General features: G+C 36.3%; 1 protein-coding gene across 16 annotated transcripts in view; it reads left to right on the top strand.

Moving 5' to 3' along the window:
• Positions 1–27,143, top strand: part of LOC117421382 (teneurin-3-like) — a 932,247-nt gene that overhangs the window by 658,193 nt on the left and 246,911 nt on the right. The window contains exon 1 of one of the 16 annotated variants that reach the window (XM_059027485.1): positions 17,167–17,331. The exons of the other annotated variants lie outside the window; for them this stretch is intronic. The gene's annotated coding sequence lies outside the window, so the exon portion shown is untranslated. Of the gene's footprint in view, positions 1–17,166; positions 17,332–27,143 lie in introns of those variants that run through there. 16 annotated transcript variants of the gene reach the window in all.

The following is a 27,143-nucleotide window of genomic DNA, read 5'->3' as shown; positions in this document are numbered from 1 at the left end:
AGCTCTCCTTATAATTGAGATTAATGTTTCAGTACAAAGAAACGGGTTTGAGGGTCGAATTCATTTTAAGTGCAGTTGTAATCAATTTCTGATGCCGCTTTTCACTGTAGCTCAGTCTGTGTCTAAAACTGGCCTATTATTTAGAATTAACTTATTGATGATTGATAGTAGCTCTTCTTAGTCTTGAAATGTCATTTGTTTCCAAATAAGACCAGTAACTCTTTTAAGGTGCTTGACAGGGCAAAGAGGGCAACTGTTGTTTTACCTTGCTTCTTTGTCAAACCAACAGGCACAATTGAACCTTTTCAATGGTTTTATTGAATTTCATGTTACCTTCTGTTTGTAATATATGTGAACAATAATCTATGATTAGTTTCCAATTTAATTTAAGATGGATCAGTACTGAGCAGTTAATCAGAGCAAAAAATAGTATTTAATAAAAACACATGCAATACATATTACTTTTATCTGAAATAAGATAAAAAAAATGTCACATCTGTATTCACCAAGCATAGGTAAAAAATATTTAACATTTTTCTCTACATATGTTTGATGATACAGTATCTGTAGCGAAATTGATTCCAAAAATTGAATTGTTATAAGGTTTCGTTCAGTAAGTTAGTACTTCCTCATTGAAATGGAAGGAGCAATAAGTAAACGGTGCTTCTAAATCCATATGCTGAGTTGTCATTTATTATATAGCTAATCGTTACTTTACAGGTGAACTATACAGAAAAGCTAATTGGGTTTCTAGGTAAATGTAGTACATGAATAATGTGTACCAACACAAAACAGCAACAAAAAATCAATAGTTCTATGATATTTATAGTAGAAATGATTATGATGTGAAAAATCAAAGACAAACAATGTACAGTAGTGATGTACAAAAGTCTTCTTTTTTAATGTGTTTTCTACATTCAGATTGTTATGGTAGCAGGATGTGAACCTAATGGAAATCAGCTGTGAAAAGAAAGAAAATAGTTTTGCACAAGTGAACTCTACACCTGCTAAAACATGGAGGCTTCTCTTTTTAATGCAGTCTGACATGTTACCCATTATGCTATTTAAAACTTACAAGTTCTTTAAACTAAAAGCAATACTTTCAGTTTTTCTGGACTTTTTTTATATGGAATTCCACAATATTCACTTCCTACTTAAATACTCTGAATACAGTATTTCATATATTTATTAACCTAAATATTAAAACTGTTTTCCTTAAAAGTTATACTTTAAACATAAGTAATACAAAAAACAAACAAACAAAAAAAAACACTCAAAAGCAAAAATCATTGAAAAGGCCCAGAACAACATACCCATGGTAAAATTAGTATTGATAGGGCAGATGTCTTATTCCCTTTATTAAAAAGGTATTACTGTCTAATCAGTAGCTTTATTATGGTGCCCGATGTTAGGGTCATCTATAATGAGATATTTGCAAATCTTTTGGTTGCAGCAAATACAAACAGAGCACATTATCAACACACATTAACCTAGTTTACAGTATAGCGGGAGAAAAATTCTGAAGAGCTTATACAGGGTAATATTTACTGGTAAGTGAGTCTCCATTTGGTGTTCTGTCTGTGTAGAAGCACAAGATACAGTATAAAGTCTCTATTGTTGGTTTTCCTCTGTGCAGATTCATAAAATAAAAAATAAAATATATTTTTGTTAAATGCAATGCATTACTTTTTCACATGAACTCTTATGAAAAATTCATGGTTTTCTCTTTCATAATGCACTAAAGGGTAACATTAGTGTGCCTTCCAAAAATACTTTTTATGACTAATGTGGAAAAAGTGTTAAAATCTTCGCTTTTATACAGCTACTAGACAAATGCAACTTGATAGATGGATGGCAGGATCATCTCCTCTTTAACCATAGGGATTGCTTTGGCGGCATCCTCAAGAACCAGTGTGCCTGCAGCACCACCCTTTAGTCTCAGCAGTTTGGACGGGTGTCAGCAACACTTGTCATTGCAACCCCCGTGAAAAAGATCTGTCACATTTCAGATGCACAAATCCTGTTTGGATTGGCTTAAAAACAGTTTATGCAGTTATCTACCGAACGTAAATACGAAGGAAAAAATAACACAATCTTGTATTTGTATTTACATTTTTTAAATTCACATAATTGATCTATTACTATACAATACCTTGGATACATTATAAAGTCACATGTTAACTGTAAAAAAAAGCTATTAGTAGATTAGTATAACAAAAACTATCCAAAGGCAAACAATATGTTAGGATGTAATACATTATTTTATGCATTTAAATCTTGCATGCCAACATCCTGACTGTGGCAAGTGTTTATCTATAGATTTAGCTGTCCAGAAGCCCATTTTCATTAAAAAAAAAAAAAAAAGATTAGACTTTATTTTTTTTTCTTCAGTTTTTTAAATAAATGCACAAAACAATCCAGCTCTTTACTGGTTAACTGAAAGTAGTGCAAAGGAAGTGTGTAAATCAACCAAGCAGTACAAACATTAGTTTATTTTCTAAAACAGACTGTTATATTTCTGTATAATTGCCTTAGCACAGTGGGTTGTAAGAACAATTCAATAACTGATCATTTAATGTTTATCTGGGTTGATTAGTTCTCTTATTAATAATATTTAATTGACGTATTACAAAGAATGAGGATTTACTATGAACACACATACACACGCTAGACACAAGAAATGTTTAATCAATGCAATAAACAGAAATCAGAAAAGTCAGAAAGTAAATCTCTTAGTCTCTGAGCACAAAACACAAGTCCAAAGCTCTCACTGCACTCATGCTGGCTAGCAGGCAATTGAAATATAACACCACCTGTCTCCTCACACACACAGCAGCCACCGCAGCAGCTCAGGCAAGCTGTGACGTAGGTAGTAAGTTGCTCACACACACACACGCCCACATACGAGCACAGCATCAACTGAAATGATGCACACAATCTTAGAATATATCACATTAAGCTTATTAATGGTTTATAGATTAAGGATATGGCAAATTTACTTTTAAAGAAACTCTTCATACAACAATATGAGGTAGATTACTTATAGTTACTTTATCAAGTTTCACTAAAAGTTATTTCACACACAAAGTGTGCAAACTAAATAATTAACATTTGAGGATGCAACATTGAAAATGGATAATTGCAAAGCATACAACATGGTTTATTTAGATTTCCAGAAAGCTTTTGACAAAGTCCCGCATAAAAGATTAATTCTCAAACTAAACGCAGTAGGGATTCAAGGAAATGCATGCACATGGATTAGGGAGTGGTTAACATGTAGAAAACAGAAAGTACTGATTAGAGGAGAAACCTCAAAATGGAGCGAGGTAACCAGTGGAGTACCACAGGAATCAGTATTAGATCCTTTGCTATTCCTAATCTACATTAATGATTTAGATTCTGGTATAGTAAGCAAACTCGTTAAATTTGCAGAAGACACAAAAATAGGAGGAGTGGCAAACACTGTTTGCCACTCCTCCTACACTGCAGCAGCAAAGGTCATTCAAAATGATCTAGACAGCATTCAGAACTGGGCAAACACATGGCAAATGACATTTAATAGAGAAAAGTGTAAAGTATTTCATGCAGGCAATAAAAATGTGCATTATAAATATCATATGGGAGATAGTGAAATTGAAGAAGGGAACTATGAAAAAGACCTAGGAGTTTATGTTGACTCAGAAATGTCTTCCTCTAGACAATGTGGGGAAGCTATAAAAAAGGCCAACAAGATACTTGGATATATTGTGAGGAGTGTTGAATTTAAATCAAGGGAAGTAATGTTAAAACTTTACAATGAATTAGTAAGACCTCACCTAGAATATTGTGTTGAGTTCTGGTCACCTCGTTACAAAAAGGATATTGCTGCTCTAGAAAGAGTGCAAAGAAGAGCAACCAGAATTATCCCGGGTTTAAAAGGCATGTCGTATGTAGACAGGCTAAAAGAATTGAATCTATTCAGTCTTGAACAAAGAAGACTACGCGGCAATGTGATTCAAACATTCACAATCCTAAAAGGTACAGACAGTGTAGAGCCAGGGGACTTCTTTGACCTGAAAAAAGAAACAAGGACCAGGGGTCACAAATGGAGACTAGATAAAGGGGCATTCAGAACAGAAAATAGGAGGCACTTTTTTACACAGAGAATTGTGAGGGTCTGGAACCAACTCCCCAGTAATGTTGTTGAAGCTGACACCCTGGGATCCTTCAAGAAGCTGCTTGATGAGATTCTGGGATCAATAAGCTAATAACAACCAAACGAGCAAGATGGGCTGAATGGCCTCCTCTCGTTTGTAAACTTTCTTATGTTCTTATGTTCTAACAGTTCAATTCTATGTGAATGTGTTACAATTAATTCATTTAGTTCCATGAAAGGAAAGTGCAACTGGAATTATACTCAACTGTTCTTTGTTTAAGAAAAAATGCCTTTTGCTCCTCTTCTACAATTCCAGCCAATTTAATAAAACGTCTCATTCTAGCGATGAAGTCTTCTATATGATTACCCTTTTTTGTTGGGTCGAACTGTGGACATTTTACAGTCATGCTTATCAGTTCACTGAATGTCATTTTAGACCCCAATCTGAGTGTGTCTGTTGTGTTCGGAAAGCCAGGTGTATTCGGGTGCTTGTCTCATGCAGACAGTACTGACAACTCAGGCACCTCTGCGTGTGTATTGCGGGTACCTCTGAGATATTGAAACCCAGGGGTGCTAGCCTGCGGGTTTCGGGGAGGCAGGGTTGCAAAGTCAGCCTCCTCGGCATCAGCCTTAGTTCTATCCCACGTTACCATTGCTCTCTCATGTTCCAACTCTTCAATTCTACGTTTTAATGCAGCCTTCTCACTGATCAAACCACGATTCACCTCATTATTCCTACACATTGCTTTGTTAAGCTCTGTGTTACGCAGTTGACACCTATCCAAGCTAATCCTCAGATCTTGAATTTCGGCTGCAGTTTTGTCTCTAAGCTTAGCATGCTCTCGCCTCAAAGCCTGATTTTTTCTAGTTACAGCCTGAAGCTCTCCAATCAAATCTTGATTTTTGCTCCTCAAAACCTGACATCTCTCCTGCACTACCTGACATCTGTCCTGTTCCAAGTCCAACCTCTTAATCAACAGGCATACTAAAGTAGCAATTGCGCTGACAAGTCTCACTGCCTTAACTTTAAGTTGCTGAAACACATTTTCTTGAGCCCTCCTGAGATTCAACTCTGTGGGAGAAATGACAAGATCCCCTGGATCGGGAGCCCCCGGTGTATCCTGTTTAATCACATCTACCAAATATTAATATAACCCCTTCTTGGAAGCAACTTCCAATCTAGGCATCTCCACCATGGCATCAGTGTCTGATTCTGAACCTACAGACATGGCTGTACTTTCTAACTTGGTTTTAAGTCAATTATACAGCCCGCGGTTATACACTGTTAAAACACACAAGAAACCAAACAACACTGTGGCACTCTATGTTTGATAAATGTGGTTTGTGGAAAGATTACTGTTCTGTGATTTTCTGTTCTAACAATGCTGTTATACACTGTTAGAAGGGAAAAGCAACTACTTTACAGCACTCTGGTTTTCAATTCCAACCCCGTTTGTTATATGCAATTGGAAGGGAAAAACAACTACTCAAATTAAATTCCAAGTTTAATTCTTTGTGTTTGTATGTTCATAAACCCAGCACTTACTGTGCTAAATCAATCATCACGTCGGGGTCACCAATTAATGTAGGAACAATTCAATAATTGATCATTTAATGTTTATCTGGGTTGATTAGTTCTCGTATTAATAATATTTAATTGACGTGTTACAAAGATAGAGGATTTACTATGAACACACATACAGACGCTAGACACAAGGAATGTTTAATCAATAGTAATATTTTATTAAGTACACAAAATTAATAAACAGAAATCAGAAAAAGCATAAAGTAAATCTCTTAGTCTCTGAGCACAAAACACAAGTCCAAAGCTCTCACTGCACTCATGCTGGCTAGCAGGCAATTGAAATATGACACCGCCTGTCTCCTCACACACAAAGCAGCCACCGCAGCAGCTCAAGCAAGCTGTGACGTAGCTAGTAAATGGCTCACTGTGGAAGGGTGGGGGTGTTCACTGACACGGGAGACAGAAGATTGAACTTGAAAACACCGCACAGGTGCCCAGTTTTATTTCTTTTTTTTTTTATTTTAACCCGCAGAGGGCGCTGTTGTTTGTAGCCTGTATACCGGCAACGGTAACCAGGACCACAGGTTACCAACACAGGTAAATGCAGGCACACTCGCAGGTGCTCAAAAATAATAATGAAAACCAAAGGCGAAATGAAAAAGGGAAAATAAAACACAGTTATAAAACTACAAAACAAAAGTGCTGCTTACGCAGTGCCCCCACTGCTGCTATGCCGGTCAGCTCAGGTCTCTGTCCTACGCTTCGCTGTCACTATACACTGGGGTGACCAAGGTTCCCCTATCACTACACACGTCCCCTCAGGTACGTAACCAGAGATTTGAATGAATAGTTTATTTAAGTCTGGCTGTCTTCCTCAGCCATGCTTGTCTGATTTTATTCTCTCACTCTGTTTGTTTACGCTCGCCTCCTCAGCTAGCGTCACTGGGTTTCCTCGGTCATGGCCACCCGAATGCACAACCAAGCATAGTTCTTATGGGCCGTGCAACCCCCCCCCCCCCCCAAGGCCCGCCTCTCAACCACTCAGAGAGAGGTGAAAGCCAGCACAACTTCCTCCCAACCTCTCTGTGTCGTTGCCATGATTGACAGGTGGATCTTACGAGGCTGCTGCCCCCTTCCTGCAGAACCACACATGCGCCAGATAGTCAGCACAGATTCCCCCCCCCCCCCCCCCCCGTTACACTCTCACACACACACACACACATACACCCACACCCACATACAAGCACAGCATCAACTAAAATGATGCAGAAAGCAGGGCACAGTTTCTTTTGGATACTGTGGTTTTAGGTGTACAGCACACCCAGATTGGTTTGGCTGATAATGGTCACTGTAATTTTTACGGCATTCCTCCAGCCAGGCCTCAGTCTCGTTGCTTGTGGTAGTGACTCGCTTGCAATTTGCTTCCTCTTCTTGGGTCAGTTTTCATCCAGAGTCCCATCTTGGGTCCGTTTCTAGGCAGAGTCCCGGAGTTGCAGCTTCACTTAACAGAGTGACAGCACCTTGTTTAGTATTCGATGTGGAGCGCAAAAATGTTTAGTTTTGCTTGGATATTTATAGTCTTTTCACACTGCTGAGTAGCTACTTTCATGAGGTCATTTGTTTATCTTGTCTCTTTAAACTCCCTGGCCTTTGATGTTTTAAAATGTCCTTTTCCACTGGGATATCACTAGTTTATGTCTTCCTTGTGTCAAAACGATTGGTGTTGCACATGTGAATTATCTGTACATAATTCAACTGTCCTTTCAGCCTAATCCAGTCCAAGACGCCACGTAGCCCCAGTCACCTCGTTCAGTATGTCACGTAGTTCAGTATGTCTGCAAGAAAGAGGCCCTCTTCTCAAGACACAGCAGGTTGCCCTGTTTTTAATGACATTTCTTTTATAAAAACATGTGATCAGGCATTTTTTAGAAATGTTTCTTAAATGCTGCATGTCCAGTACATTATGTATATTTTGTGCTTTGCTTTTTTTGAAGGAAACAAGTGCATCATCCTGTTTTGGAGAGTGTTCAACATTCCTGTTAGAGCTCTTATTTCTAACAAGACCTGCTCTCATAACTTTTTAATCTGTTAGTAACAGTGGAGCCAGACATGCCAATTAATGAGACATATAAAGAACACAATTAATACTATAATTTTGGCATTAGGAACACGTGGCTGAAGTTAAAATGATACTTATGTGATGAATCTTCCTCCTTTTTTTCATTAGTTGAAGTAACAACAAATGTTTTGGATCGTCATTCAACCAGTGCATTATTATAGGGATAATGTCTTTCAGGAACTGGTTGTATTTTAAGAAAGAATACAGCAAAAAGATTATTCATCAAAAAACAAAAAGAATTTAACACTTACAGTGACCATTTATAGAATAAAGTATTTGAGAATTATAAAAAACAATTATGTGGGTTAAACTTTATAATAGGTATAAATATTATACTTATTTTAGTGTTAATCCTGCTTTAGTATGTAGCTTCAAAATCTCTTTTAGCCAATAGCCTGAAGAATAGAGCAGAAGACCGGGATACTTAGAGATCCTGGAAATGTGTCCGAATGAAGGAAATACATTTGAAATGTGTAAAGTCTATTTACCTTCTGTATCTGCATACCTGTACCCATAAAGAAAGAGTTTCAAAATTGATGACCACAAACCATTCTGGCGAACAAACTTTCCTGTAGATTTCAACCTCCAGCTTCCCTGAATGAATTATACTTGGTTTGATAGAAAGGAGTGGCTAAGTATGCCTATGGAATGATTAAAACAGTCATGTTGCTCTAGTTCTGCCTTGACAACCCATGGTGACCCTCACCCTGTTGAAATTGCTATGGTAGGGGTTTCTATTTTTTGTCAAACTTCTGTATTTATACTGGTATAAATTATTTAAAGAAAATTCCAAATATTTTGTCAAGTGAATAGGGTTTAATATAAGTATACATACATTTTGTATAAGGTATAGCACATATTAGTTGGTATTCTATTAGCTGCTTCTTGTGATTGTTAGCCCAGCTATTATCTTTTGTGGTTTAAAATCTATTGAAAATATTCCATATGCTTTGTTTCCAGGTTCTGTTTCTCCTGAGACTCTAACACTTAAAATTCCGTTTTTAATTCAGATTTTCTTCCTTGAAGGCTATCCTTTCCAGGAGCACCTGCTTTTATCACAGTGGGAACAATTAGAATGGTAAAAAGTTAGTTATTAATTACATTTTTTGTAACTAGCGCATATGTTCCTTTCCTACACATGCAGAAATCTTCACTGGAGGTATTGAAGGGGTTAGCAGTGTAGCAATAAGCTTGAATAACCCCTTGTTGAGTAAAGCAATTGATACCTTCAAGAATGCAAATCATTGTTCCACAGCCTTGCTAGAATTTTTTTTTTTTTAATTGCCTTAAATTGCTTAGGTTTCCAATGATATCTGCACAGACTGAATATCCATTCCTCTAAAACTTCATTTAAACTTTAACTCAACCTTCCATTCATTTTAAAAGGACCGTTGATTGCTCCTGCTGCATCTAATATGCAATACTGATATAGCAAACTGAAAATATTAAGTGAAGAGAACACACGCTGGTGAACAAGGATACTGTCGATAGTGCTTCACGATATTATAAATGTTTACAGATAATGGAGACATAAGTGAGATCATAATAACTGATGCACTGGGAGTGAATCTAGAGTGTTGAGTTTTCGCTAATTTAAAATGAAAATAAAGTCTGGAAAACTAAATGAGCTGTAGAGAAAATGTTATACTAATTACTCTAGATATAGGAAGATGTTTAAAACCGTGTTTTTACCTCTAATTGAAGCAGTCATGTTTTAAATAAGAGTATGTAATAAGTTAACACAATTTAAAAAAGCTAACCCACCTCATTGGTTGTTTTGTTACATGTGTGTACATTATTTTTAAAAGGCGATCATGGCTCTATATGTCATTAGAAAAATGATTGAGTGCGAACAGCCAATCAGCTTCCAGATCTAGCGGGCTTCTGTTTTGCACAGATGCCCGCTGGAACGTTGAAGTGCTTAACTGAATTAAATTTTAAATTAATCTGTGCATAAATACCGTCTTTTTCCCCTTAACATTCTAATCTACAACTAATCTGATAACATAAAAAGCTACTTAAACATTGATACTTTCTGATGCTGGTCTAGAGACAAAGGAAATCGTGTCTGTGACAGGACACCGTAATGAAGGCTCAATTCGCAGCTACTGGACAGCAAATCAACAGGAAGGACATGATTGGCCCACAATTCTGTCATCAGCTGGATCCAAACAACACCCTTCCTCAAAACCAGCCAGTCAAACTTCCAACCCTGTTTCAGTTCTTTCTACACCAGCCAATCCACTCCTTGCCAGCTTGAATGACGCCCCACCTCCAAAAACAAGTTTTGAGTCTGACTCTATACTACACGAATTATTCAACAATTATACCGTTAATTTATCTGGCAATGTCCAGATAAATTATAATAAGAAAGAGAGTAAGACCCCAATAAATAAATAATAATAAAAACCGTTTTCTTTACACGTGTGTCATTTTTCTATTCGAATTATGTTAGGGACTATTTTCCTCAGCGGAACGTTACCCGGCGAAATATCAGAAGTTCAAGGTAAATATAAGTTTTAATTAATTATTTTTTTTAAAAGATAAAATAAGAAATAAATCGTTTTCTAATAGCGATAGAGCCCTCTCGATGCATGCTCTACCGTGTGGTAGATGACCTTGTCTTTCGTTGGCACCCTCGCCTACGGCTCGGGACGCATAACTCCAGTCGCGGTCATCTACCACACGGAAGAGCCTGCATCGACGCGCTTTATCGCTTAACTGATGTTTCTTTCGGATTTAGACTTTACGTAGGTTTTTGTAACTTCGTAGACTTGCCCGCGATGTATTAAAGTAATTTTCACTCCCGTAACTTAGTTTCATTCATGATTTACTACTTTAGTTTTTCGCCTGTTATTTTACGCATGCCTCTCACTGTAGACTAGATTCAACTAGCTGTTTGTGTGTGAAACTTCCTGTTTAAATGTTTACAGGCTTTTAGTTACTTTAAAGTAAAGCACCTTAAAATATAAAATACCCCCCCCCTCCCCCCCAAAAAAGAAAAAAAAACATTAATCGTCTATATTAAATAACAATGGCAATAAATACATTTTATTTTGGTTTATTTTATATTTTAAGGTACTTTATTTTAAACTTAACATTAATAGGGATGCAAGTTTTGGGGATTCGGCCGAACGCCGAATCCATCTCAAAAGATTCGGCTGAATACCGAATCTACAAAAAAGAAAACTGAAGGACACTGTTGAATGAAAAACAGACTGGCAGCTACTAACAAGGGACGTCAAAATACATAACTGTTTACCTATAGAAGAAAGGAGAGCTGCATCTTTGATATAACCCACTATTTTCTTTAATGACGTTTCAACCTGTGTCACCTGAGAGCTATGAGGAAAAAATTACCATGATGAGTGACCTGAATGATCTCCCTGCGAAATAAAACCCACGTTGATTTAAATGCACCGTGTGTGTAACACATATCAAATAGGCTATGAAAAAATTATTTTAATAAAACACAGCAGTTCCCAAATGGTTCAACTTGTATTGGCACATTGCAATAACGTAAAATTTAATTTACTAAAGCATATTGTTCAACAGCGTCTTGCACATCTGACAGTTTGCCGTTACTTTATATATTACAGGTTTACTGCATAACTTTACTCCATGAAAAGTGTGATGTGAACGTGCTGTTGCATACAGGGGTATGTTTGCATTCAGCAGCTGTGTGTGTTTAGTGCATGCACCACCAGTAATTTAGGGAGTTGAGAGCTGCGACAGAGTTCAAACGTGTTCTCGTTATTAAATACAACAGTTACGTTCAATACCGGATTCGTGTCTTTTATTTAAAGAAGAACCGCACAGATTGGAGGGATATAATAAAATTGATGTGCGTCTGGGTGGATATAGGATTCGGTTCTCCGAATCCTAAGTATTCGTCCGAATCCGAACCCTGCTCAAAAACTAGATATTCGGGCCGAATCTGAATACTGGATTCTGTGCATCCCTAAATGATGGGAAACATGGAAACAAATCATTGCAGAGTTCTTTAATTAAACATAAACTGAAGTCTTTTTTTCTCAGTAATTAATTATGTAGCTCATAGACAACTGAAATATGACGAAAAGTATGCACTGTACGTTTTTCTTTTGCACAACTAAAATGTACATAGACTCAAACTGAAGCTTTCTGCGATCATCTTAAATTAAAGCACTGAAAGCATAGGGAAGCATGGTTAGGGTACAGACGAGTACATATATAGTAAACTGCAGAATTACCATGCAAATTTACCATGGTAAACTTCCATATATAGAAACAAGCTTAGTTTTATTTAAACTTTCCGTTTTTGGGGACCCTTTCTTTTAGATCTACGTTTAGGTTTGTTCGGGTTGTCCTTTTGTTTTTTTTTTATTTTATTTTCTGCTGCTTCTGTGTAATCCTTCTAAGGTCATGCATTTTTTTTTAATGTCAAGTGTCCCAGTGAATTAATTTTGTTAGTTATTTCTGTTCACTATAATACCACTCATTTATCTTTGCCAGAAGGAAGTTCTAAATCTTGACTTACAGCATTGCAAATCTATTTGTAATGAAATGCAAATTCCAATCTCTCCTGTATAATGAGCAGTAAGTTATGCTGTTCGTAAACTTGCGGCGATATTACGATAGTTAGCTGTACGAAAAATAGCTGTTTACGAAGGACGGAGTGCTATGAATTTGCAGTGTTTATGAACACGTAAGTAGTATTAGTACATAGAGCCCCGTATAGGTAAACTAAAGGCTCAAGAACAGTACAGCATATACATTTAAGTTTTTGTGCTTCAATAAATTTGTCTGACACCATGCAGTAGGCTTGAAAGTGTTCATGTCAAAGAATCCACCGCGTATTGATTAAGCTCATTATCAAGCCCTGGATAACTGGCCTCCCCCTCCCAAATCCAGCAGTCCATACCCTTGTGTACCTCTAAAAGAGAGGACGTCGTAGTTCTAATCTTTAAGTGATTACATTTTTCCATGAATCTGATTAGGCTGCATGATGTGGAGCTCTTGGACAGATCAAGCTGTAATTGATTTTCTGCACTTTAAAGTGATCCAGAGTTAACTGCCTTTGAAGCATGAATCGCTGATTAATAAACTTCAAAGTACTGAATCAAGCACCTTTACCTTATCACCATCCACTCAGAATGTAAATAATTTGTTGGTTAGTCGCCCATAAATGAATCGACACTGCAAGGAGTGGGTTTCTGGTGAGGAAACCTTATAAAATTGGTGTGCTTAAAAACATTCAATTATCTCACCTATCATTTCCATGAAATATGTTGTGACTAGGTGTGAAAGATTTCACTCGTTTTCAAGGTTCGTAGCCCCTTTTAAGCAGACCCGGACACAGAAATTGATTTTTTTTTTTAACACTTGCTAAACACTTTTTTATTAATTTAAGAATTAAAAGAAAAAATCAAAACAAAAACCTAACTCACATGGAGCACTAACCAAACTTTCTCCGTCCTAACTACGACATAAACACTTTTACACACACACAAAGGTTTCACACAGTACCTTCTGTCACTGACAGCCTCTTGCCTTTACACCAACTGCAGACTGCCTAGAGCAAACATGTTTCCCTGTTTAAATAACAGCCTGCTAATCCCAGGAAGGTGACACTAACTAAATCATAAAGCAATTAAACAGGTAATCAATTAAATAAAATAAATAAACTAATTACACCTGTGACTGCAAACATTTATCTGGCAGGGACAGATATTAACCCTTTCCCTGCCAACAACCTACACATTTTTCCCAGGCAGGGATCTGCCCTGCCACACTAGGATATGGTTATAATGGAATCATCCCTAAATTAACAGAATCCTTCTGACAGTTTAGTTTAACATAGATATGGAACTTTAGTCTGAGGCCGTGACAGTTATTAGATCAACTTCCATTGATGATTGCTTAAATAATTAAATAAATAAATACTGTCTACAGAGTGTCTACATACATGTTTTGTAGCCTACATTCCTGTTAACGGTTGAACTTGTGAAATTGTTTGTCTAAATCATGGATGTTTGTCTCAAGAGATTTTCGTAAATAATTCAGGAACTCTGTCTTGTAAAATACTAAAATGAATGTGTTTTCAATTATTTTTACGAAAGGGACACCTTTGTGTGTATTAGCTTAGAATTTGTATATGTATTTTCATAAAGCATTCATTATCCTATGGTAGATGCCTTTGGCTCAGGGCTTTAACTGTACTATTTTGAGTTTCTACTGAACATTATTCTCAATGCAGTTGATGTCACCTGCTTGAAAAGCCATGCACCTTAGGCATCTCTCATCTGGAAGGTCAGTCTGTCATTAACTACTTAACAGAATTGCATTCAGCCTTCCCTCTTTTCAATGAAAGTTCCAATGGACTAAATAAAACTGTTATATTAGAAACCCCTTTTGTTATTTTTTTTTTGTTTACCAATAAAGTCATATATAATGAAGTATGAGACTGCAAGCAACATTCATAGTTCATAAACAAGCCTCTACTTGTTCACTTCTACACAGACATTCACCATCCCATAATGAAACACGTTATTATCACATACGTTCAGTTTATTGTTAGCCCCTCTATAAAGTGATTTTTACTAAATTTGTGTGGCTTTGCAATGCAATATTTTTTTTTTACTTTCAATTTTTCAATTTGTACCAGACTGCCTCTACATACATATCGATGTGGTGGATATTAATACAGCTGCCCTAAAAGTTGCAAACCTGATTTAATGGAAAACCCCATTTCACTGTAAGGTTAATAAGTTTAGATTCTCCTCTATTTAGAGCATAAAAAATAGACATCATTATACATCCCCCAATAGGTTCGCATTGTTTGAAATATATTCATAATTTTAACTCTTCCAAGAAGTAAAAGATTTACAAAGTTAAAAAACTACTAAAAGATGTTCCAAATATGCATCTCTATTGGTGTTTACATTATTTACTAAAATCTGTGCAAATACCCAGAAAATGTGTAATATAAACTTCCACATTGTAAGTATTGACAGCACTGAAAGGAACATCTTGTTTATTTACATTGACCTGCTTTTAAAGGTTCAGTAACGTAGCTTTTAAATGACAGCGACTTATATTCCCCCTTGAATGTAAACCAGAAAAAAAAGTTAATTGAAATTGCTTTAATTATAAAATTCCTGTTAAGCCGTTTAGAGGGATGTATTTCATTTCTGAAATCCAATATTTTGCTGCACAAGTCAGTCATCATTGAATAGCACAAACAGAAGTTTAATTCCTTCCTAGCTCATTGCATAAACATCTGTTTCCGCAAAGAAAATAGTTTTAATTCTGTTATACTGAGGATCAGTGTAACTTGACATATGAGCGACCTGAAAGTGATGACGGAAATATTTTTTTTTAAGAGTCATGGGCCAATTTCCTACACATATGGTTGGAGGTGTTCTCTTCCATCTGTGAAGTGCACAGCATTAGGATCAGAGCATCTCACATAGTGTTTATTTACTAAATCTAAATGAACTTTCTTCTGAAATCAATATTTCACAGCTTCTCCTATACAGAAGCCGAGGTAGGGGAAGATATTTATAGCAGTATGAAGTCAGTTTACCTCAAATACTCTTGAATGAAGATGGATTACATTAGCCAAAGATTACAAAAAAAAAGTACTAGTGTGAAACAGCTAACATTTTTTTGTGTACAATACCCTAAACATTAAAAGCACAACATGTAAACACGTACAGCTTTACTTAATCTTCATTAAATATCCAAGTTCATCCAGGTAAAATCATGTCTGCTCTTGATCCAGCAGACACATTGTGGTCTAGGTTTTCTCTGCTTTGAGAGCCAATCACTCACCCTCAACAGAGAATAATGACCCCTTCCCTGGGTTAATCAAGACTCAGAGACTTGACATGACTCAAGCAGGCTCAGATACGAGGCTAGGTAGTGGTGCTGTCTAAAAAACATGAGGATTAGGTTGGCAAGTAACCATGCCTATTTAAGTGGGGAGAAACATATGGTTGAAACGTTGCTTGTATTACTTTTATGAATAGCTTTGAGGGTGTAATTGAATAGTCATTGCTGCAATAACAATTTTATTGTGTCTGTTGTGGATGTGAATTATAATAAAGACAAGCCGGTTTTCACATATAATCCTAATATTAACTGTGGATTCTGGTATATTTCAATCAGATCTGGATTTGTTTTCAGTTCAGCAGGAATATTCTTGCATGCTTGATAACAAAAAATATTTAAGATGTCATTCTGTAGTGTTGGACACTGTATTAACAACAATCCCTTTTCTGAAGAAGACAGGCATCTCAAAGTGCAAGGAAACACATGTTTCTTGCTTTTTTAATTATTTGTTTATTTTAGTAGACGCCTTTATCCAAGTCACTTACAATAACGTCTCTCCCGAAAGACGGAGCACAAGGAGGTTAAGTGACTTGCTCAGGCTCACACAATGAGTCAGTGGCTGAGGTGGGATTTGAACCGGGAACCTCCTGGTTACAAGCCCTTTTCTTTAACCACTGGACCATACAGCCTCCTGCTTTAAAGAATAAGTAGTGGGGGTTTCGAAAAATCTAGCGTGTTGCTACAACTGTTTAAATAACGTACCTGTCATTTTTCTTTTCATTGTTAACATCCTGACAATTTTTCTACAATTATAACTTTAAAATCAGTTTCAAAGCTATTTTCAAAATGACCGCTGTAGTGCACTGGATTGTGTCCACATTGTCAAACAAGTAACACGGCAATAACGATCCATGATGTGGTATGGATCAGTGATTTAAAGGACTGATCTCAAACACCAGTGCACTAGAGCGGCCATTTAAAAAAAGCTTGAAACAGACTTTAAAGTTATAAGTGTAAAAAGCTGTCAGCATGTTAACAATGAAAAGAGAAATTACAGGTATGTTATTCAAAGAGTCACAGCAGATGCAAAAAGAATGAATTCCTTGTCCATTGTCATTTCCACATGAAAGACACACACTCCTGGTTCCTAACTGGTAAGTTTCAAAACAACTGGGGTGATCGAGCAAAAAGAAAAACAAATAATAATCTGAATTCACTGGCTCACATCGCTTGCCATGTTGCTCACTGCATAAGTACTGCTTTTAACTTATATCCAAAAGTTTGAAGAACATAATAGTTATATTGGGACATATTCATAAAGCATTGACATTCCAGTAAATACAGAATACTTCAATGAATACAGCTCATTGTCCAGAGTTAACATTAGGAAGAATTCTGGCTTTACACAAAGGGATTACTTTGTCGGTCATCACAATCATTGCATGTTCATTGGTCTTCAGATGTAATTTCCTGCAATTTCTAGACAGACTGGACAGCATTTTATAACCCATTCATGAAATTACCATAAGGTGACCAGATGACCTAGATTGTCTGATTTCAACAGACTAAACTTGAATGACACAGCGCTAGCTTGTGAAGGCCACCTGCTTCATTAAGCTAGAGGGCTGCTCCACGTTTCAGAGGCAAGAAGTGAGAGAAGAATGCATGGATCCTCATTACAACAGAAAATAGGAGAATCTGGACAGCAAAGAGAATTTCTGATAAAACAACACTGAGGTATATGACCATGACTTCCCAACATTTTCTTTAAACAAAATATATATAAAAAATTATGTTTAACATTGATAATATTTGTTTAAATTAGAAAAAAATATATTTAGAAAATAAACAACCAAGTGGGGACTTTTACACTACACGTTTACACTACGTGTAAGTGGGGACCTGCACAGCCTGCAGTAGGACTGTGTCTGAGCCGCAGCCACTCTGAGTCCTGCTGTTCACAACCATTACACAGACATGTTGCAGATTCATCTTCCTCTTTCTTACAATTTAGCATTTAGTAGTTTTTAAGTTCTAGTTCTTTACTCTAGATTACAGAATATTTGCAAATGATCATGAGAATGTTTTAAAAAGGTAATTTGTGATTTTTAGCTAAACTAATTATAACCATAAGATTATTTCTTAATTTTAATCAACTCTGCTAATTTTTATCATACCAAATATTATATCATATTTAATATCTAAAATATAATATTTACATAACATATCCTTTTAAAATACATTCATTTATTTATATGTCATTATATACAAAAAATCTAAATGGAGAAAGAAATTTGTATTTTATTGTGTGAGCATCATTCTGTACTATGCAAGTGGGGACTATAATGTGGGGTGTATTTAAAGGATTATGAACCTGGTGAAGTTTTATATTGATAGAAAATTGAAAGCACCGTTAGCAGCCTAATTACAATAACTATTTTATACCAGTTACCTACAATGTACTGGCATAGTGTACTTATTGCACAAACACACGCAGCAGTGTGTGAACGTCATTTTGCAAGTGGGGACTTCAAACTATCCCAGTATTAATTATTAATCTACTTAAGAATACATATCCGTTATTGACATCTCTAAATTCTAATTCTTTGCTCTAGATTACAGTATGCTTGTAAATGATTATGAGATTTAAATATTTTTAAAAGGTAATTGTAACTTTGTAATAAGTGGCCCATTGCGATTTAACCCCTGATATACCGCGGTCACTTATTCAGTTTGCGTTACATTTGCAATATGCGAATAAACTGGAATGTGTTATCTGTGCCCGCTGCTTGTTTATCAAAATCCGTTTTGAGCCTGGATAAATACATGTGGGGGATGTAGAGGGGTTCCCCCTCTGTGAGAATCAACTTTGAAATAAGTGTCCCAAAGCGATTTAACCCCTGAAATACCCCAGTTACTTATACAATTTCACACTTAATAAACCTAGTACATCTATGCATTTGTGTGTGTATTTGTACAGAGCTATGGATATAAGAGCATTATTTTTACCATGGGACAATATTATTTTCTTCCAGGCAATGGCAGAATTGTTTCCATTAACATTTTTGGCTTTTGTTTATGCATTTCTACTGTACATATGAAGTAGAATAGTGGTGTGTAGAAATCTTCTGCAGTAATGGTTAGGGCTCTGGACTCTTGACCGGAGGGTCGTGGGTTCAATCCCAGATGGGGGACACTGCTGTTGCACCTTTGAGCAAGGTACTTTACCTAGATTGCTCCAGTGAAAACCCAACTGTATAAATGGGTAATTGTATGTAAAAAAATGTGTTATCTGTATAATGTGATATCTTGTAACAATTGTAAGTCACCCTGGATAAGGGCGTCTGCTAAGAAATAAATAATAATATTAGATATTAATTATATTGTTATAGTGGGTTTAACAATGTAATAGGACATATCATTCCTTTTTACTGCCCTCATCACATTTTTTTTTTTCCTGAACACAGGAATCTTGAGCATTTATAAAATATTTTCTAGTGAAATGTTCGCAGTGTAAACTACAGCTGTTTGCCAACATCTATAACAAAATTATAGACAGGTTGGGAGGCTTCTGTGGAGGAACAGAATACGATTGAGGATTAGACTTGCTGACAGGGTTTATGTAATTTAATCTTGCCATCTGGAGGAAAAAAAAAAAGGAAATGGAACCTTCAGAAATAAATAATATTGCAGTTCTTTTAAACTGAAGTGTATTTTGCTTTTTGAGATGATATGGAAACAGAAAAGGCAGTGAACAAAATCGCCTTTAGGTGCAGAATGCAGTAATGCAATCGGAGTATTTTGCTCACCTGGAAGGGCTGTCTTGTTCTACACCTTTTTACTGCTTTTAATATTTGTTTAGTAATATTTTGTTGGACTCATATAAGCGAAGTCACTTTTAATTAAAGAGGAAATTATGGCTAAAGTAATAAAGCTGCAGAACAGGCTGGTCTAACAAGTCTCCTAACTTGTAGTTGAAGGCAGGCAAACAAGGTACGCTAGCTTTAACTTTAAGGATCTGTGTGTGTTGTATTCAGTCTATTAGTCCAGGTTTTTCAAACGGGATTCAGCTCCCAACGCCAAGGCTTATTCTCAAACATCTTCAATTCCTCAACTCCTGTAAACAAGGGCAGGGCAAAGCTGAAAGTGAGGTATTATATCTCATCTAGACCACTTTATTGATACTAAATATAAAATAATAACAAATGCAGGGCCTCATTTTCCATTGTGTGGTAATGATGAGGCATGATTTCATTAATTTGTAGTAACAGAAATGAGGAGCATATATGCTAGAATCATACTTTTTTTAAATTATGCGTGCTTCACATTGTTCTATTATTAACTTTAACTTCATTTAAACTGGCATTTTTAAGACAATTTAATAAGGGGAAGTTAAAATTTTGCTCAGTGTCACTTAGACACATATTTGCAGAGGATTATTGAGGGTTAGTGCATTTGAGTAATACAACCATTGTACCTCTTCCAGACTTCCATTAAAATGCTAATATATAGAGGTATGGTATATATACACAGTATGGTAGCCTGGTATAATATTGTTTTGTGTAGTGCAATACACATTAGCAACATTGTGAAATTTAAAAAGGTTTGCATAAATTTGTGTGATAAAAGTAAAATGGCAACCCTGTACAATTAACAGCCCCGTTTTACTAAAGGTCAGAACTGCTAACAGACAATATTGGGATGATTAAATTTGACATTGGCATGATTATTTTGACCTTCATATGATATAAAAACAAGCAGTCCTATTATCTAAAATATCAAATGTATTATCCTCTTTGTATGAATAATTTTAACTGCCATGGCTATCACGGTTTTAACATGTATTCAAAAAGGGCATAGATGCCCTGTTTCAAAAATACATGCTAATTCAGTTTCTAGTGATTTCTGATGTGTTACTACATCAAACATATGGCTGCTTCCAGCTTACAGTCCCCAGCTGCCTCTATCAGCGATGCAGGCTGATGACATGGGAATCCCAGGCAGATGCACAGGCTACCTATTTTCCATTTTTGGGAATAGCAAATTCAGTTTTTTAAAATGGCCAATTCCGTTTTTTCATCACTTTTTATCAACTTATTAATAATTAAACATGGCATTTGAACATAAATCTAATGTTGATAGTTAAACTAAGTAAATTAATCAATATTACCACAATTCTTTCTTTTTTATTTGTATTCTAGCCAAACACTACATTTCAGTCTACAAAGGAAGGTGTTTTGAAAAGACCTGTTTATCTTATTGCTGGCATTACAATAACAATAAAAATGATTAAACAGTTTAGTAACAGTCCAACAATGTCATGTGAGAGAGACTAATCCTATTTACAATACATTACAAATTAAGTTTAGCATTTTACTGGCATTACAATAACCAGGATAAAATATGAAAAACTGATAAAAAAAAGTGTGTTGATTGACTCATTGCTCTAAACAAGTTCACTGCTCTAAACAAGTTCACTGTCCTTTTAATGTAAACGCATAATTAAAATTGTTTCTTTGCTAATTCTGCCTTATTTGCAAGATTTAACAAGAGTCGTGTCTCCAGACAGAATGTCTTTATGAAACAAACAGTGTGTACTGTTGTAACTACGTCCACACAGTAAAGTGATCAGTTTCCTTCAATGAATGTATAGCTAGAAAAATATCTTTGAGCTTGTTTCTGCATTGTCAGATAATATAATTTAATTAAGAAACGGCGATGGTTTAACATTGCTAATTATAGCTTTATTAAAGACAGGTAGTGTGGAAAGAAATAAACTAAACAGAGGGGCAGCAGTGTGGAGTAGTGGTTAGGGCTCTGGACTCTTGACCAGAGGGTTGTGGGTTCAATCCCCAGTGGGGGACACTGCTGTTGTACCCTTGAGCAAGGTACTTTACCTAGATTGCTCAAGTAAAAACCCAACTGTATAAATGGGTAATTGTATGTAAAAATAATGTGATATCTGTATAAAAAAAAAAAAAAAAAAAAAAAATTAAATACACAATTAATTTGGCTTACTTCGGGAAAGCCCTGCCTTGAAGGCAGTACCTTAGAAGAATGCAGTGCTTTGCTGTTGTTACCATCTTATTTGTTTTCTTGTTCTCTGTGTGTTTACGACTGGCAATATGATCTTTAATGATACTGACTCGTACCTGGTCAATCGAATGACAGCAATACTTGATGAATAGTATCCCACCATCCTCATATAGATAATCAGATTTTTTTTTAGCTCTGTCTTTTCCTAAAACATTGCATTTTTTTTTCCTTCGTTGGTGCAGCCGCCACAATGAGTTTCAGCGGAGACACGTGAGTGAGGTCACATGTTGAATGAACACAACTTGGCAGGGTGTAGTGAAAAAAAAAAAAAAAAACGTAGAAAACTGGAGTTGTGAGATAAAAAATTCCATTCCCAAAATGCCTAATTCCACTATTCCATCTGCGATTCCATATCTTCACTCATCCCTCTCCTCCAAAACCATCCCAGCATATGTGAGCCAGTGCTGTAAAATGGTGGGCCATACTTATGAAGCAGTACGTGGTGTTCAACTTAAAAGCCAAGCATGTTTTGTATTGCTACTATTTGTTGTTGTTTGTGCATATATGTGCACTGTGTATTCTTTATTTGTTTGTGCATTCATGGACTTTAAAATAGTATTTTTAACACCATACCAAGGATACTAATTCACTTAACAAATACGTTTTATTAACTTTGAAACATTTTTAAAGATGCAGAACATCTTTGAAGACTACTGCTCTACAGTATTGTATAGTTTTCCAAAAAATGTATTCAATGAAAAGTGCCTCTGTATAGTGGTGAGGAGGTCCTAGCATATTGTACTGAAGCTAATAAAGGGTATGAAAATTGATTTGATATCCTGTGGAATGACATATTTAAAGGTTGACGCTCCCAAGGGCACTGATGCTCAGACTATAGTTCTGCTGGTGTGGAATCTTTCCTGCTGTAATGTGTTACAAGAAATCACAAATAATTTTAGCACACCATGTTGTGTAACAGTCTGTTGTAACTTTTGATATCTTGCCCCTATGTATTTATTTATTATTATTAGTATTTGTTTGCGGCGCGGATAAAAGCGCCGCGTCTTTTGTTATTGTTTTTTATTATTTATATTTAGAAACCCCGTGAGGATGCATGACTGATCAGCTACTGATTATTTAACTAGCTGACAGTCATGCATCCTTACCAAACGCGTGCAGAGGGGTAATAAGATAATTAACAGCTAGTTAACCCCTCGGCCAGAGTATAAGAACCTGCAGCTGTCCGTTCTGCAGGGGGGGGGGTGTACAGAGGAGAGTACGGAGAGCGGAGAGAGCAGACAGCGAGCAGACGATAACAATTGCTAAAACGTGCTGGATTAGCTAGCACGTCACTTACTTGTTTGTCTGTTTATTCGTTTGGCCCTTGTGCCTTTTTGTTTTGTGTTTTGTTTAAATCTTTTGTTTAATTATTAATAAATCCAGCTGAGTGCCGTTGCACTCAGCTTCACCCGCCCATCCATTGTTTGACTCAGTTACTTCCTGGTCCGACTGTTGGAGGCGTTGTTTTATCCCACGCAGGACACCATAAGTGGCAGGCTGGCTTGCAGTGGTGACGTCACGGACCAGGAAGTAACTGAGTCAAACAGTGGATGGGCTGGTGAAGCTGAGTGCAATGGCACTCAGCTGGATTTATTAATAATTAAACAAAAGATTTAAACAAAACAAAAAGGCACAAGGGCCAGACGAATAAACAGACAAACAAGTAAGTGACGTGCTGGCTAATCCAGCACGTTTTAGCAATTGTTATCGTCTGCTCGCTGTCTGCTCTCTCCGCTCTCCGTACTCTCCACTGTACACACACCCCCCTGCAGAACGGACAGCTGCAGGTTCTTATACTCTGGCCGAGGAGTTAACTAGCTGTTAATTATCTTATTACCCCTCGGCCAGAGTCTGCACGCGTTTGGTAAGGATGCATGACTGTCAGCTAGTTAAATAATCAGTAGCTGATCAGTCATGCATCCTCACGGGGTTTCTAAATATAAATAATAAAAAACAATAACAAAAGACACAGCGCTTTTATCTGCGCCGCAAACAAATACAAATAATAATAAATAAATACATAGGTGCGGGACACTCCGCCACACCACTCTTAAATATTTACTGAACTTTTTGAGGCATGGCATAATAATAATTACGTTGTTTTAACTGCAGTGTTACTTTGAACTACTGTATAACTAGGGCTTCTGATTTTCGGTTTTAACCGATAAAACCCGATAAAAAACCCCCAGTTAAAAAAAAAAAGGAAATCGGTGGACAAGCCAATAAACACCTGAAAACACCAGAACAGCTGTGGCAATGGTTAATCAATTCACGTTGACCTATTACAAAAATAATAATAAATATATTTCCGAGTGCTGCTGGGCAATGTACCGCCTTCCTTACTTGCATCTATCATTGATTCGTTTTTAATACTTTAACCCTTTGCAGTCAATTTATTAAGTGCGCGTCAGGTCCAATTTATTTTCACACGCGCAGTTAATTTTAGACGTGCTGTTTAAAAGTATTTTTTTTCCACAGTCAAACGTGTTTAAATGGCCCTGCATATCAACAAAGCACTCACCAGGCATGTCCAGCCCCGCCCCACCCTTTTGTTCGCTATAGCTTTCACATATGCTAATAAATAAATAATAATAATAGTCGTACATACCGATCAATCATCTCCTGATCACTCGTTTTATAACCAAACGCCTCAATAATGCGATCCAAGTCATTATTTCATTACTATAACATCTCAAAAAAGCTCTGTAAATGTCCGTGATATTCTCTGAGCGCTGATGCACTACCAACCAGCTTGTTTCCTTATGACCGCCCCTATCTGATGCCAGGGTCAAGTATGACTAATCATGAGATACGCCCTTTTTTATTTATTTATTTATTTATTTATTTATTTATTTATTTTTTCGGCTTGTCACTCCCACTCGGCCATTGAATGGTTTTCTCGGCTTTTTCCGGAGAAAAAAACGACTAAACACCCGTTTTTTGCGTCTTTTTGATGATGTTGGACAGGGTCCGACATTGGACCTGATAGGAATAATTGCAATGTCGGACTGGTCCGACATAGGACTGCAAAGGGTTAAACCCGCCCGACTACTGAGTGACAGCACATTCATACATTTCTATTGGAGACTCCGTTTGCGAGATTTAAAACGAGATTACAATCAGGATGGAGGCTTCTTAGTGGGATTTAAAGCTGTATTATAGTTAAGATACAGAGGATTTAAATCAGAATTGTGGCAAAATGTACAAAAATGCCTACACACAAAAACACCAGAAGAATGTGCCCGTGACCATAGGGATTTCGTTATGGAAGACAGCAAAGGAAAGAAGGTATAACTTAAATGTGCAAGTACTGTCGAGTTACTATACATATTTTGACAGAAAAAAAAAACCCAGAGTAAGTGAAAACACTAATTTCATACAGTATATCAAAAACGAACCCCCCGGAAAAAAACATTTACATAAAATTCGAAAATAGCTAAAAATAACCACCGAAAAATACAATTAATACAACCTGAAAAACAGAAGCCCTATGTATAACTACATGTATGTATGTTCTACAAGGTTCTTTGTCAGCTCAGTGCATTTTTTTTCAAGGTATGACACTGACTTTAATTAATTACTTATAGTTACTTATATTGTAACATTAAATTCTTAAACTCAGTGAACATGTTAAAACTTCAATATAAAGCCTTACAGATAAATAAAATAAAGACATGCATTAATACGTTATGAAACCATTAGTTTAATATTGTAGGCACATTTTTTTTTAGCGGTTGCCTCTGACAGTAGTCCCAGTTGGATTTGTAACTGGACCCGGGTGTTTACACATCAACTAGTGTAGCTTCGAAATGTTCTTATTCTTTCTGTGATTGGCTGCAAAGACAAACTATAAAGACAAACTATATATATATATATATATATATATATATATATATATATATATATATATATATATATATATCTTCTACAGTTGTCTGCTTCATTAACATGTTTTTTTTTTTTTTCTATTGGAGTTTCTGTAGAAGTTACCTATGCCATTTAATGACATTTGAAAATACTGACCTTGTTTCACATTTGTTCTATTGTAAAGCTCTTTAGAAATCAAAAGAAAGGTTCATTATAGTTTAGAAAACCAGCTTCACTTGATGTTTCTGAATCAGGAAATTTGAGAGGCCCAGTCGAGTGCCCGTGGCAATGGAGTGCTGAACTCGATTCAGTTTGTTATAACAGAACATATTGTCAAGACTCATTTTTTTCCCATGCAGCCTTAGGGTACAGAAGGCAGGCTTGGCACAGAGCAATATGCCAGGTCTTTAGAGAAAAAAAAGTATCTACTTTTACATGGCTCTGCCTGTGAACTGAACTGAAATTAGTATCAGATTATAACTGGCCAAACTTTTCCAAAGCTCCTGAGCAGAGATTTATCCACAAACTCATATCTGGTCTTAAGCCTGCGTTAATTCATGGTCCTTTGAAAGCCAGGTTTCTGGGATTGTCTCCAACACGCTTTCTAAACACGCACCCTAGATCCAGGCCTATATATGTGAGACTCAAGCTTTTTTCAATCTGCTTATTTCCATAATTCCTGTTCATTCACACTGCTGGAGTTTTTAAGTGATTTGTGAATGATGCATAGTTGTGTGATTGAGCTAACACAGACTTTATATCCACAAACTCATATCTGGGCTTATGCCAACTGTTGTTTGACTGGTATAGCTTGGTTGCTGCAATCCTTTCATGTGGGTTAAGCCATTGAAGAGCAATTTTAAACAGTTTTTTTTTTTCCTATGGAGAATAAAAAAGCTACGTAGACAAAACACCTCCAGACTGATTTAATTTCTAAACTGTAATAGGGTATGCTTTGTTAGACAAAATAAATTCCTGATCATAACTGAGAACCTTCTCAAAGACAGATTAAACCTTTTAGGAGTGTAAGTTACCTAACCTTCTTCTCCAAGTGCCCATTTACTGATGTGTTGAACTTTATTTATTTATACCAAAAGCGTGAGTGCGTCTAGCTTGGGATATATTTTTGTTATCGCACTTCAGTGGGATAACATGAGTGAAATAACATGTTTACCGGTTCTAGTTTTGAATAGGTCTTTTGCTTATATTCCAATCCAGTGGTGTACTACCGAAATTCAGGATGGAGTATACAGGGGCATGCCCTGGTGTATAGGGACACCCTTGTAGCACTAATGCTAGTCTGAGCAAAACAGACCGTTAACTATGAATGCCTGACTGAAGAACTTTTTTAAAGACCCCAGAAGAACCATCTGTAACATTCTCATTGTGTAACGCCTCACACGTATTTGTTTGTTATACTGTAACTAGAAAAAGTGTTCATGTGTAATATTGATAAAGAATCGCATAATTGTATGACCCTGTCCCTTTCCCCTTGGGCTGTCCCCCCTAAAATCAATAGGTGTCTGCAACTCCAAACATGCAATAGGACATTTCATTCAATAAACTCAATCTTGAGTTATTATGTA

This window comes from Acipenser ruthenus, chromosome 1 (genome assembly GCF_902713425.1).
Source record: "Acipenser ruthenus chromosome 1, fAciRut3.2 maternal haplotype, whole genome shotgun sequence".
Classification (NCBI taxonomy): domain Eukaryota; kingdom Metazoa; phylum Chordata; class Actinopteri; order Acipenseriformes; family Acipenseridae; genus Acipenser; species Acipenser ruthenus.
This window is presented reverse-complemented; position numbering and strand designations above follow the sequence as displayed.